This window comes from Patiria miniata, unplaced genomic scaffold (assembly GCF_015706575.1).
Source record: "Patiria miniata isolate m_02_andy unplaced genomic scaffold, ASM1570657v1 HiC_scaffold_22, whole genome shotgun sequence".
NCBI lineage: Eukaryota > Metazoa > Echinodermata > Asteroidea > Valvatida > Asterinidae > Patiria > Patiria miniata.
Window position 1 is genome coordinate 6,057,803 of NW_024037061.1, and position 11,026 is coordinate 6,068,828.

Here is an 11,026-nt window from a genome sequence, read left to right on the forward strand (position 1 = left end):
GTTTACTCGCCCTGTAAATAGCGTGCTTCTATAATGTATTTTTTGGTAGTTTTATGGTTATTTTAGTACCCATAGTAAAGGAATAGGTTTAACGGTTCGCGTTCCCGGTATGCGCCGTTTAAAGATCCAGCTCAGCGCAGGCAAGTCTATTAATGGTAATGCATGTTTGTGTTTAATATAGGATTTCCTTTCCTATTTCGGACCTTGTTCATTCTATTTCAAGAGGTTTCAGACGGCCGGATTCGAATATGGTTTCTAATTCGCAGTTAGAGCGTTCAATTTCGTGTAAATGTTTTCAGATAAATTTCGTTTAAACATTTTCAAAGTTTGCGTGCAAGATATTTCCCATTTCGTGCGTTAGTTCAACATTGGGTTTTGCCCGTCAGCGACGTATTTTTTTGTTTTGTTAGTTTTCGATTTCGAACCCAGAAGACGAATTTGGTAGTATTCATGTTCAATGAAAGTGCAATGGAATTAATTTCGTATTCGCATTTAGCTAAATGTCAATCGTAATGGCGACAAGAGAATTAGTTTCATTTAAAAAAAAAATCATGCGTATGGTTTCCATTTCTTTTTATTTAAGTGATTTACACAAAGTGATCAAACTGGTCATTTTGGTCTGTATCTAAAAATGTTTCTCGTCATGCAGTACATGTATATTTCTGCAAAATTCCAGAATTTAGGCCTATTTCCTTCTATCACTGTGAGACTTTAGCCTAAATTTTTCAGTTCTGTATACTATGCATTTTCTTTTTTCCTTCTCAAGCATTCGTCTTTATAAACTCTCAAATCTCATGTCATTTTAGACGCCATGTAACATTATAACACGTGAAATATTTTGCTAATGCGACTGCCCAATATCATTGAACATGACTTGTGTTACTTTTGTAAACGTATGTGCGTCACACTGGGTTCCCGAGCGGGCCTGAAATACTATAGGTTCAAAAAATAAACGCACAATTTACGTAATTTGCTGCCTACTATTTACTTGTGAACGAAAATACCGTTAATATAGATATTTTAAATGTTTGCAAACTTGAAGGAGGTGTGAAAACGCTTGCCCATTTTTATGCAAATTTGAATGAAAGTTTGCATGACTGAGAGTATGGTTGAAATTGAACGGGTTACTACAGTGGCTGTTTGTACTTTTGTAGCGTGAGAATCCTTACTCCGTGATGAGCTGCAGGAATCGATCATAAACATCTCCTTTTATAGCGTCATTATGCATGGTCACTTTGCACGGTCGATTGAAAGCGGCTGGACTGACATATTTGCACTGTAGTTACAGCCCATGGAGATAATAATAATAACTATAATAATAATAATGAATAATAACAATATTATGGTGCTTATATTGCATTTTATAAGGTTTCAAAGCACTTTCGATTATTATCCCTGTTCATCAGGAGTAAGACAATTTTTTTGCAGCAGTTCAACCCGAAACCAATTGTTGTTTTTTATGTGCCGTCGCAATAAGGGCAGGCAATGAGTACACCACCATCTTTTCCTCAAAAAACATTGGCTAAAGTGGTCAGAAATTGCCTCATATCGCACCACAGAGCATCGAGAATCCAAAAAAATTTCGGGGCCCTTTAATAAGCGGGCCCCGAACCCCACGCCGTAATTTTTTTGACCCCCTTTTTTTGATAGACACAACAACAAAAATTGGCCCCCCCCAAAAAAAAAAATTGTGTTCTGGATCCGCCCTTGTTCGAGATCAGCGCAATTTGGAGAGGCAATCGTTGTAAAGTGTCTTGCCCAAGAACACAATCAACAGGTTCCCCGTCAGGGTTTGAATCCATGTACCACAGCACATGAGTCGAACACCCTAACTAGTAGACCACAGCGCCCCAGTACAGATGCCAACGAGTCTTTGTTTCGCAATTGTACAGGGTGAGTGTGAAAAAACGAAACCCAAATGTCGGGACCAGTGAAGTTTTGAATGTAGCACTTTCAAAATCTAGGATATGAAAACTCAATTCATAAGCTTTCTTTTAGCACACAAATTATTCAAATCACTCATGTACTTTTTAAGTTACGGATTTTTAAACACAACCACCGTTTTAAAGTTCTGTCCACGGATCACAAAAAGGTAAGTGTTCGTTCAGCAAAACGAAAACGAATCACATAGGGATGTGTGTGAATTGTTTTCGTTTTGCTGAAAGAAAGAACACCTTATGTGTGATCCGTGGACAGAACTTTAAAACGGTTATGCCTTTTCGCAATTATTGATTCGTCGTTTTCCTTTTACTTTGATCTGTAGAAATAACTGGATAGATTTACTTATGCATGGTGAAGAACATAAATTTATTAAAGTTAAAAGCCTTGGATTTAAAAGCAGTTTCTTGGGAGATGCCGCGTTGTCCGGTTATATAGGTTTTCCTGGTCATTTTCAGCATACAGTCGATTCATGCGCATTATGCTGCCTTATATTGAAAGTCGTCAACGGAGCTAGACGTTCGCTTTCATTGGTGGGCATCTTTTGACAACTAAGTTAATCAAATTGAAATCCGAGTCGTTGATTCCATTCAATTTGCCAGGCTATGGGCTGATCAAGCAGTTCATTCCGCTGATTGGCAATTTTAGACGTGTGCATTCAAATTGCTTCCTTTGGCACGTGCTAAGGGAGTAAGTTGCCGTGTCACGCGTAGCTGCTCTATTTTCTCGTCCACACAACTAACAGCAACGCGAGGCCAGCTGCGAACGATGGCCGTAAGTTCGCAATTTTCATACCAAACCACAACCGATCCACACAAACAAAGCTGTTTTAGGTAGTTAAAGCCCTAATACATACATCTATCAAGGTCTTTTTTTCTCAAAAAAAAAAGAGGATTGCGATGCATTTTGATGATATTTTTTTCACGGACAAATTGACTAAAAAATTACGTGATGAAATTTCCGTTTTTTCGACAACGACGAAAGTCTCCCAAATGTTGAGGTAATTAATTTAAAGAATGAACCTTCATCTACAAAAAAATCTCGTGAACGTGTTGTCGTTAATATTCTAAGAATTCGATGTACACCTATACCTCAACCTCCATTTTTCACAACGCGAAAATATCGTCGCCATTGTAAAAGCAAAGAGCAAGGAGTGACCCCAAACGCCCACTAATTGGTCGAGCTCGAGATGGCCTGCTTAATTAAAGCTATAGTCCATCATTAGCAGCCATCCGAAAAGTAACTGGCGTAATTATTGTTGAAAAACATACTTGGTTGAACTGAGATAGTAAGGGGACTAAACTCCCTGTGAAATTATTCTTTCTGGCAAGCTGTCATTTTGAAGTAATCAACGAAAGAAGGCCTTTCCAACGGTGCGTCTACGCACCGTAGGAAAATTTAAATTAGTAGTTCGTTTTGTTATTTGGCGAAGCGCGCGCAAGCATTGGCACGACGCACACACGCGCGCGGTTGCTATAATTCGTCGGATCAGTGCGCGACATCGCGTATAGCTGCAATCGGCTCAGTGAGAACGCGTCTCGGACGCTGAATTCAGGCCCAATTCAAAACATGATTCAGCAACTTTTGATTTGAAATTGAGATCCTAGAATGCTGTTTTTCTCGGAATATACAGCTGAAGCTGAGCTGAAACCTCATCAGGTTAGTTGTTCAGTATCCTTCATTAGATTTTGAACACTTGTGTTGCTTCAAACGAATAAAATGCACAAATCGTCACCGTTTTCACGAAGAGCCACATTTGTCAAAAATTACAACTTTTTCGATTTTGATTTTTTTTTCTCAATATTTCGCAATAAAACATGTACTTAACCATTTCGACATGTTTCTGTAAGCAAAACATCATTAATTTCTAAGTTACACTAATGTTGCAAGGGGGAGAAATTTCGATAAATGCATTTTGCGTTTTCACGAAGAGCCACATACAATTTGGCCCTTTGAACGCGTACAAAACCCAATGCACGGAAATACGTAAAAGTAGGTCAAATGAGATGTCCGTTTTCAAGAAGAGCCACATATCTTTGTTACATTTTCAGCTGCGCGCGCGTACTCACGCGCGCCTATGGAAGTACACGTTGAACAGAAAGGGCCAATATATCGGAAACCTGAATTTGCGTTTTCACGAAGAGCCACATATCTTTACTAATTAATTTTCACTAATTAATTGCTGTATAAAGTCTTATTACCGGGTTCATGTAAAACTTCAGCTCTCGTAGAATCGTGTGATGGTTTCCTTGCTGCACAAAGTTGTTGCAAAGTAGTATTTCTTGCAGTTTTAAAATATGAGAAACTTCTTTTGCGATTATCTCGAAAACACTTTTCTTCAAAATCAACATAATATATATAGTATGTGGCTGTTCGTGAAAACGGTGACGAAATTACAAATGATGGACTACCGTCTTTAATATTCATAAGTTATTCATTGCACGTTCGCGCGTGGCTTCACTTTTTTTCAGACCTACGTACGTACGTCCGTTTACACGTGTACATGTCATGTGATTGCGAATCAAGAAATCTCGCAAAAGACGGCATTTTTTCAACCAGCGATTTGGACCAAAAATATAAAAGTCTCATGCACGTGTTTCACATGAAAATGAAGCGTACACTATCATCTATCTACTGAACCTTGCCATATTGTTCTGCCTTTTTTAAGAATCAACTGTACACCTAAAAACTATCGGCCCTCCCTTTTGTTGCCATAAAGTATGATTTTTTTTTTACACGCCGTAACAACACTTTATTTTTGTCAAAAGCAGTCATATTTGGTATCAAAATAAAACACGAAATTTCAACTTTTCACCGTAACTAGCCATCTTGGCCAAACAGTGCATGTATCCAGGTACTTGTGTTTTTCTGTAGTCCCGAATACAGTCTCGTAAAATATCGCGTAAGCTTTTGGGCCCTGCGTGTGTGACCTCGGGACAAGAAACTGAGGTCAAACAGGGCTCTGTGCGTGACACGGCCACTGACCGTGAAGGCCTGTTTCAGACGTCGTGCTTATGCCGTGTCGAATAAATTGAATTTAGCGCGACGTTAGCATGGTATTAGCGCGTCAGTGGTTTCAAACGTCGGTTTCAAACCATTAAGGTGCTCCTTAATCAAGTACTTATTCCCAGAGGAAATTCTGGTGTGCCTTATTGTAGTCCTTTTGTTGTCAAGGCCCGATGAGAACGTTACGCTAATTCCTCATCTGTGGATGCACCACTGTATTGAAATGTCTATAGACACCACTGCTAAACGCCCATACTTCAAAATTCTTTAAAAAAAATACTCGGAACTCCCACAGGTATTTAAGCTAAGCTATAAGCTGCAAAGAAAATTGAGGATCAACATGTCATCTTACATTTTCTTTTAAATTTTTGGTGGATTGACCATTGACTTTTCGAGAAATTCTCACCCAAAGAAGACGACCCCTATTTTTCCCAAAGCGGAAAAGTAGCCATCTTGAAAAACGATCCCACCACAACATATCGCTAAAAAGGGCCAAGCCCCACGGTCTCGGCCAGAGGTTCATTGCCATATCTCTTCAGTTCCCCAATGTTATGGCTCTCATAACTCTCTGATATAGAATAACAAGCTGATTTACCCGATCATAGATCGGGTAGGGCGTAGTGTTGGGGATGAAAATGTGGGGAGTTAAATGTAAATGGGGGATATAGTTGGGGAGACATGCAGTTATAGAAAAGCAATTTATGTGGTGTGATCTGAGACAATTTCTAACCACTAAAACCAATTTGAGCAAAAGATCATCTTTTAAAGTTTGGAGTTTGGAGTAATTGAATCAGCTACATGTATTCTGAGTAATGAGAATCATTATTGTAGGCTACAATATTTGTATTCGGGGGGGGAAAAGTGGGGGGGGGGACCCAAACAATGTCCCCCGCCTGAAAATGTGGGGGGGGGGGGCTCCCCTGTCCCCCGTCGATTTACGCACATGATAATTATGTACCGTGGCAACTGTCTGTAAATGTTGCCATTGGTCTGTTAAATTGGCTTTTTGTGAGGCAGTCGCATTTGGAAAACGTAGATGGGGGATATAGTTGAGGAGACGTGCAGTTATAGTAAAGCAATTTCTGTGGTGTGATCTGAGGCAATTTCTGACCTCTATATAAAATCAATCAGCGAAAGATCATCTTTTAAAGTTTTGAGTTGGAATAATTGAATCAGCTACATGTATTCTGAGCAGTAGAATCATTATTGTAGGGTACAATTTTTATTCGGGGAAGAAAAAGTTGGGGGGGGGGACCAAACAATGTCCCCCGCTTGAAAAATGTGGGGGGGGGGGGGTTCCCCTGTCCCCTGTCGATTTACGAACATGATAATTATGTACCATTGCAACTGTCTGTAAGTGTTCCCGTTGGTCTGTTAAATTGGCATTTCGTGAGGCAGTCGCATTTGGAAAACGTAGTGAAAACGTTACCGTAGTACACAGGCGAAGCCTGATTGTACAGTTTTGACAATAAATAATAATGCAATAAAACGTGAAGGTGTCATTTGAAATGAAAATGTTGAGTGTGACCATAAAATATGGAGGAAGGTCATAATTAAATTTCAGTATTGGACTCTTCAACAAACGTTAACTTGAACTTCTTCACAATTTGCGAGACCGTCTGGCGAGGAAAAAGTCGATTCAACTTTTATTCAAGTTGGTTAAACCATCTATATAAGAGCAAGTTTTACTTGGCCTCCGAGAAATGTTTGCTCCTGACAGGATCCGAGACCGCGGTCTCCCGCGACGCCAAAATGGCTCCACGTCCATGTAAAAATGTGGAGGGTGTCCTCCGCCGGGTCGGACACTAAAGTCTTTTTCGTCGATTTTTTTTGTGACTGCGTTTAAGATCGCGATAAGTTGAAGCAATGCATCGATCCTTCGTTGCCCCCAAACAGGCCCCCGAAATTATAACGCGACACTGAATTATACGTGGCGGGCAGCGAACTCACAACGCTCAGCCTTGGTGGTGGAAGCATGGAGCTGTAAACACATTATGGAAGCAACAGCACTCTATCACGCGACATCACATGCTTGCGCTTCAAATAGCGAGCACCGTAGACTCAACCTCGTTTCCAGGGTGTGGAGCAGGCTGCAGTACGCGTTGCCGTCGACGGTTTTACGCATAGCCGGGAAGTACCACGCAGTGTAGACTTTCGATTGGTCAGACCGCGCAAGGCATACTAATGTGTAGTCCTTCTGAGTATTGGTTGCACTCGGCGCAGGGGCGGCAGGCGAAGCACAAGAAAGAATAGGGACACTTGGTGGCCACGCACCCTGGAGAAAAAATATTTTGCCAAGGTCACCCCATACTACCGTTTGGTGAACGCTTTGGCAGAACGGCCGAGTAGAACACGTAAACGAAACCCCTACGTTGACCTCGCTGACCTCGTACAGTCTAGACACGCAGAAAGGCCAGCACAGGGGGCGGACAGGCAGTCAACGTGAAAGCGCACACGACGGCAAATTCCTGCGCAAAACGCAGTCACAAAAAATCGACGAAACGGATCGCCGGTCCGTACGGGAAAATTAGAACGACCCGAAGCGTCCGACCCGGCGGAAGACACCCTCCGCATTTTTCCACGGACGTAGAGCGATTTTGGCGCCGAAGGAGCCAGCGGTCTGGGATCCTTTCATGAGCAAACATCGTCTGGGAGGCCGAGTTAAACTCTCTCTTATATATATAGATTTGAGGGTATAACTTTTATTCAAACATGAGCTCGGCGGATGGGTTTAGGCCTATTTACATGTACAAGTGTGCACCCATGATTCTTGAAAAAATTTCACGTAAGTCGCCATATTTGTTGATGCATTTGCTAGTTGATTATTTCATTAATCGCGCACACGTTGCGAGCATGCGCATTCCTAATTATGAACGATGTTCACGGCAGTAGCACGGCGCGCGGTTTCAAACGTCGTGCTACCGTGTGACTGCCATGTCGAATACAATTTCAGTTCGAAGTTGGCCGGCCAACTGCGAATTGAAATTATACTCGACACGGCCGTTCAATGATTCAATACTCAGCTCAGCCATAGAACAAGGACCCAAGGAGTCAGAACTCTTGGGCGATTTACATTTTGACCATTAACATACCAATCCCTCGGGAATGTCTATAGCTACAGCACTGTGACCGCAAGCCTCGACCGTTCAAAGCGTGAATGCCAGCGGCCTTTGAACACGATGATCGTCGCCGCCTTTTTGGTAACCAACAACCTCCCTATATGCTGCATAATAAGTCATGTCACGTCGCTGCTCTTTTTTGAAAAAATATATTTTACGACAAGATAGGTTTTACAACTGCGCAGTTGTTAGATGTGAGTTATGAACTCAAGTTAACAATGTGCAGTTGTTGGTGCTTAAAAAGCGTTATCTGTCCGTGTAATTTGGAGATAAATTGGATTTCTTTCAGATAAGTTTTCATGTATTTTCAGACGTTTTAATTGGCAATAATATATCATTGATGAAATGTGGGTTTTTTTGGAAAATTTCACAAGTTTTCACACTAAAGGTACAGAGCATTTTGTTCTTCATGAAATGATTGTTCCAGTGATGTTGACCACATTGTTAGCCTGTATTAGCCAACTCCGAACAAACACTTCAAAATCATTCATTTTTAGCGATGTATGACAACTGCGCATGCGTATTTACCATGGTACTGTCTACGAAGCCATGCAAACTCCTTTTTTTGGCATTAGTGAGCGCGGATCTCTATTGTGTCGAGATTAGCGTAGTGAGCAACTGAGCAAGCTGGCGCCAGGTGCTTTCTATTGTAGCTTTCGAGCGCGGCGACCATCATTTGGGTCGAACTCCTTGGGTCGAACTCCTTGGGTCCTTGCTCTATAGTATAACCTTGTAACAATTTATGCAATAAGGGCCTGCCATTTTCGGGGATTGTGTAGTTTAGCCCACCCCTGTGGGCGTAATCACTTGCATTTTTTGTATTCTTAAAATAAATGAGGTGCTCCAAATTAGTGACATTTTCGACCCCACAAAATTTTTCTTTTTAATTTGGGGCAGTATTTTGAAGAAAAAGTAAATGTTCCTACCTGATTTTTCAGCATTGAATTCATACACTCTTACCAGTTACCACTCACTGTTGCCATGAGAGTGTATAATGAGACTCCATTTTCTGGCAGCTCATTTGAAGTACCCCCATTAATCCTCAAAAATTAAAATCCCTGTCAGAATTTTTTTTTTTAATCCATATCTGGCTACCACCTCGCAAGTTGTGGGTCTACATGTAGGCCTACAAGTCCATATTCCATGACGAAAATTTTAAAAGATAATTCAACATTTTCTAGCTCCCATTTTTCTAAAATCAAGTACACAAGTCTTAATTGGTAGAAGTTAAGTCCTATATTTATTTTAGAAAAAAAGGCGCAACGTAAAATTAAAATTGCATCTTTAAATATCCGTTAGAAGTCATAGCTGAAACCAAGGGAATACTGTGGATAGGATCCGAGTTCCTATAACAGATGAAACATCTACGTCTAACTTTTTACTTTTGTCAAGATTGTGTGCAGACAACATATCAAAGCCCATATTTCTTAAGTGTAACTACTTCTTGCTCAAGTAAGGTGTCATGTATCCATTTGTCAACACTGCCACTGGTCAAAATTTTGTCTGTTATCTTCGCGAATAGAAAGGTTACAACTTACAACTATAATTACATGTATTTGTCTTGATTTTTATTTAGATTATTGTTATTTATTGTCAGCGGTCTCGGTCTCGGTCTTGGACCATATCGGTCTTGGTCTCGGTCCGCCTTGAAGGGGCTGGTCTCGGTCTCGGTCTCGGTCTCGAAACTTCAGGTCTCGGTCTCGGACTATCCGGTCTCGACTACAACACTGGTACACAGACATGGTCACATTGGCGTGTGAAATCTTTGAAAATTAATTTCTCCAGTTGGGAAGACTGTATCTTCATGCAACGTTCAGGATTTATTTCCCATATAATGATCCAAGTATGTGCTAAAAGTCGTTGTGATATGTTCATTACTTTTCGTTGAAATTAGAAAAACAGACCTCGCTACGTGCACTTTAAAAATTGTAACACTGGCGTGCCCAATATCTATCAATCTTTTCAAGCCTCACGAATATTAATGAGGTTCCTATCCATTACGGTGTGCAGTAAACAATTGGATAAAAGCCTCCTTCACGAGTTGTTAAATTAACAAATATCACCCTTTTTGCCGGCTTCCACTGGTCGATACTGAGACCCACGCCATGTCACGCCAAGTGACGCTAATGAAAATGCTTCAAATTAGGTTTTGCCCTTCATCGACGTCGGTGGAGGGCAAAACCTAATTTGATTTATATTACTCCGACGCAAAATTCCATCTCATAATGAATATGCTAATATGCCCATCATTATTGTGTGCTGGGCCGAAATCAGTCAGCCATAGCGCTTTGCTGAACAATGCACATGGGTTGGGTCGCAAATTGAATTTTTTTGATCGTCTGCGAAATTTTCGGAATACACCTAGATGATATAAGTGTTCAACTACTCGTGAAATAACAACTGGGATAAATTCGTAAAAATTGGGGTAAATACATACATTTGGGGAAGTTTTCGAACGATTTCTTCCAGACTTGAAGGTCGGGTTTGACAGTTACCAGTATTGAGGTTTCGGCTTTGATGACGGCGATTTTTTCACTGACATGAAGTTTAGAATTTTTTCTTCAGTTAGAATGTAACATTTCAATCACACCAAGCATATTTTCTGAAAAACACAACGTTCAAAATGCCATGTTTTTGGGGTGCATAAATTTCACTGCTCCGTTATAGCGTCTAAGTACGTAATCGGATTAGCTTTGCTCAACAACGGCGACGCTTTGCGGTTAGCAACCATATGGCTGGACTGCGGACGAGTGACGACTTAATGTAGACTGACAGACGCGTTGTTGTTTGAGAGCAGGGCTTACTAGCTACATTATTTTTATGAGACACCAGCGGCGGCAGAACAGTTTTGAATGTGGGGGGAGGGGGGAGACAACCGGCCTGGGTGCCGGTGTCATATGAAAATCCGACTCCTATGAAAATCCTTTTCCCTATTATTGGTTAATCTCTCGCACGTGACAGGT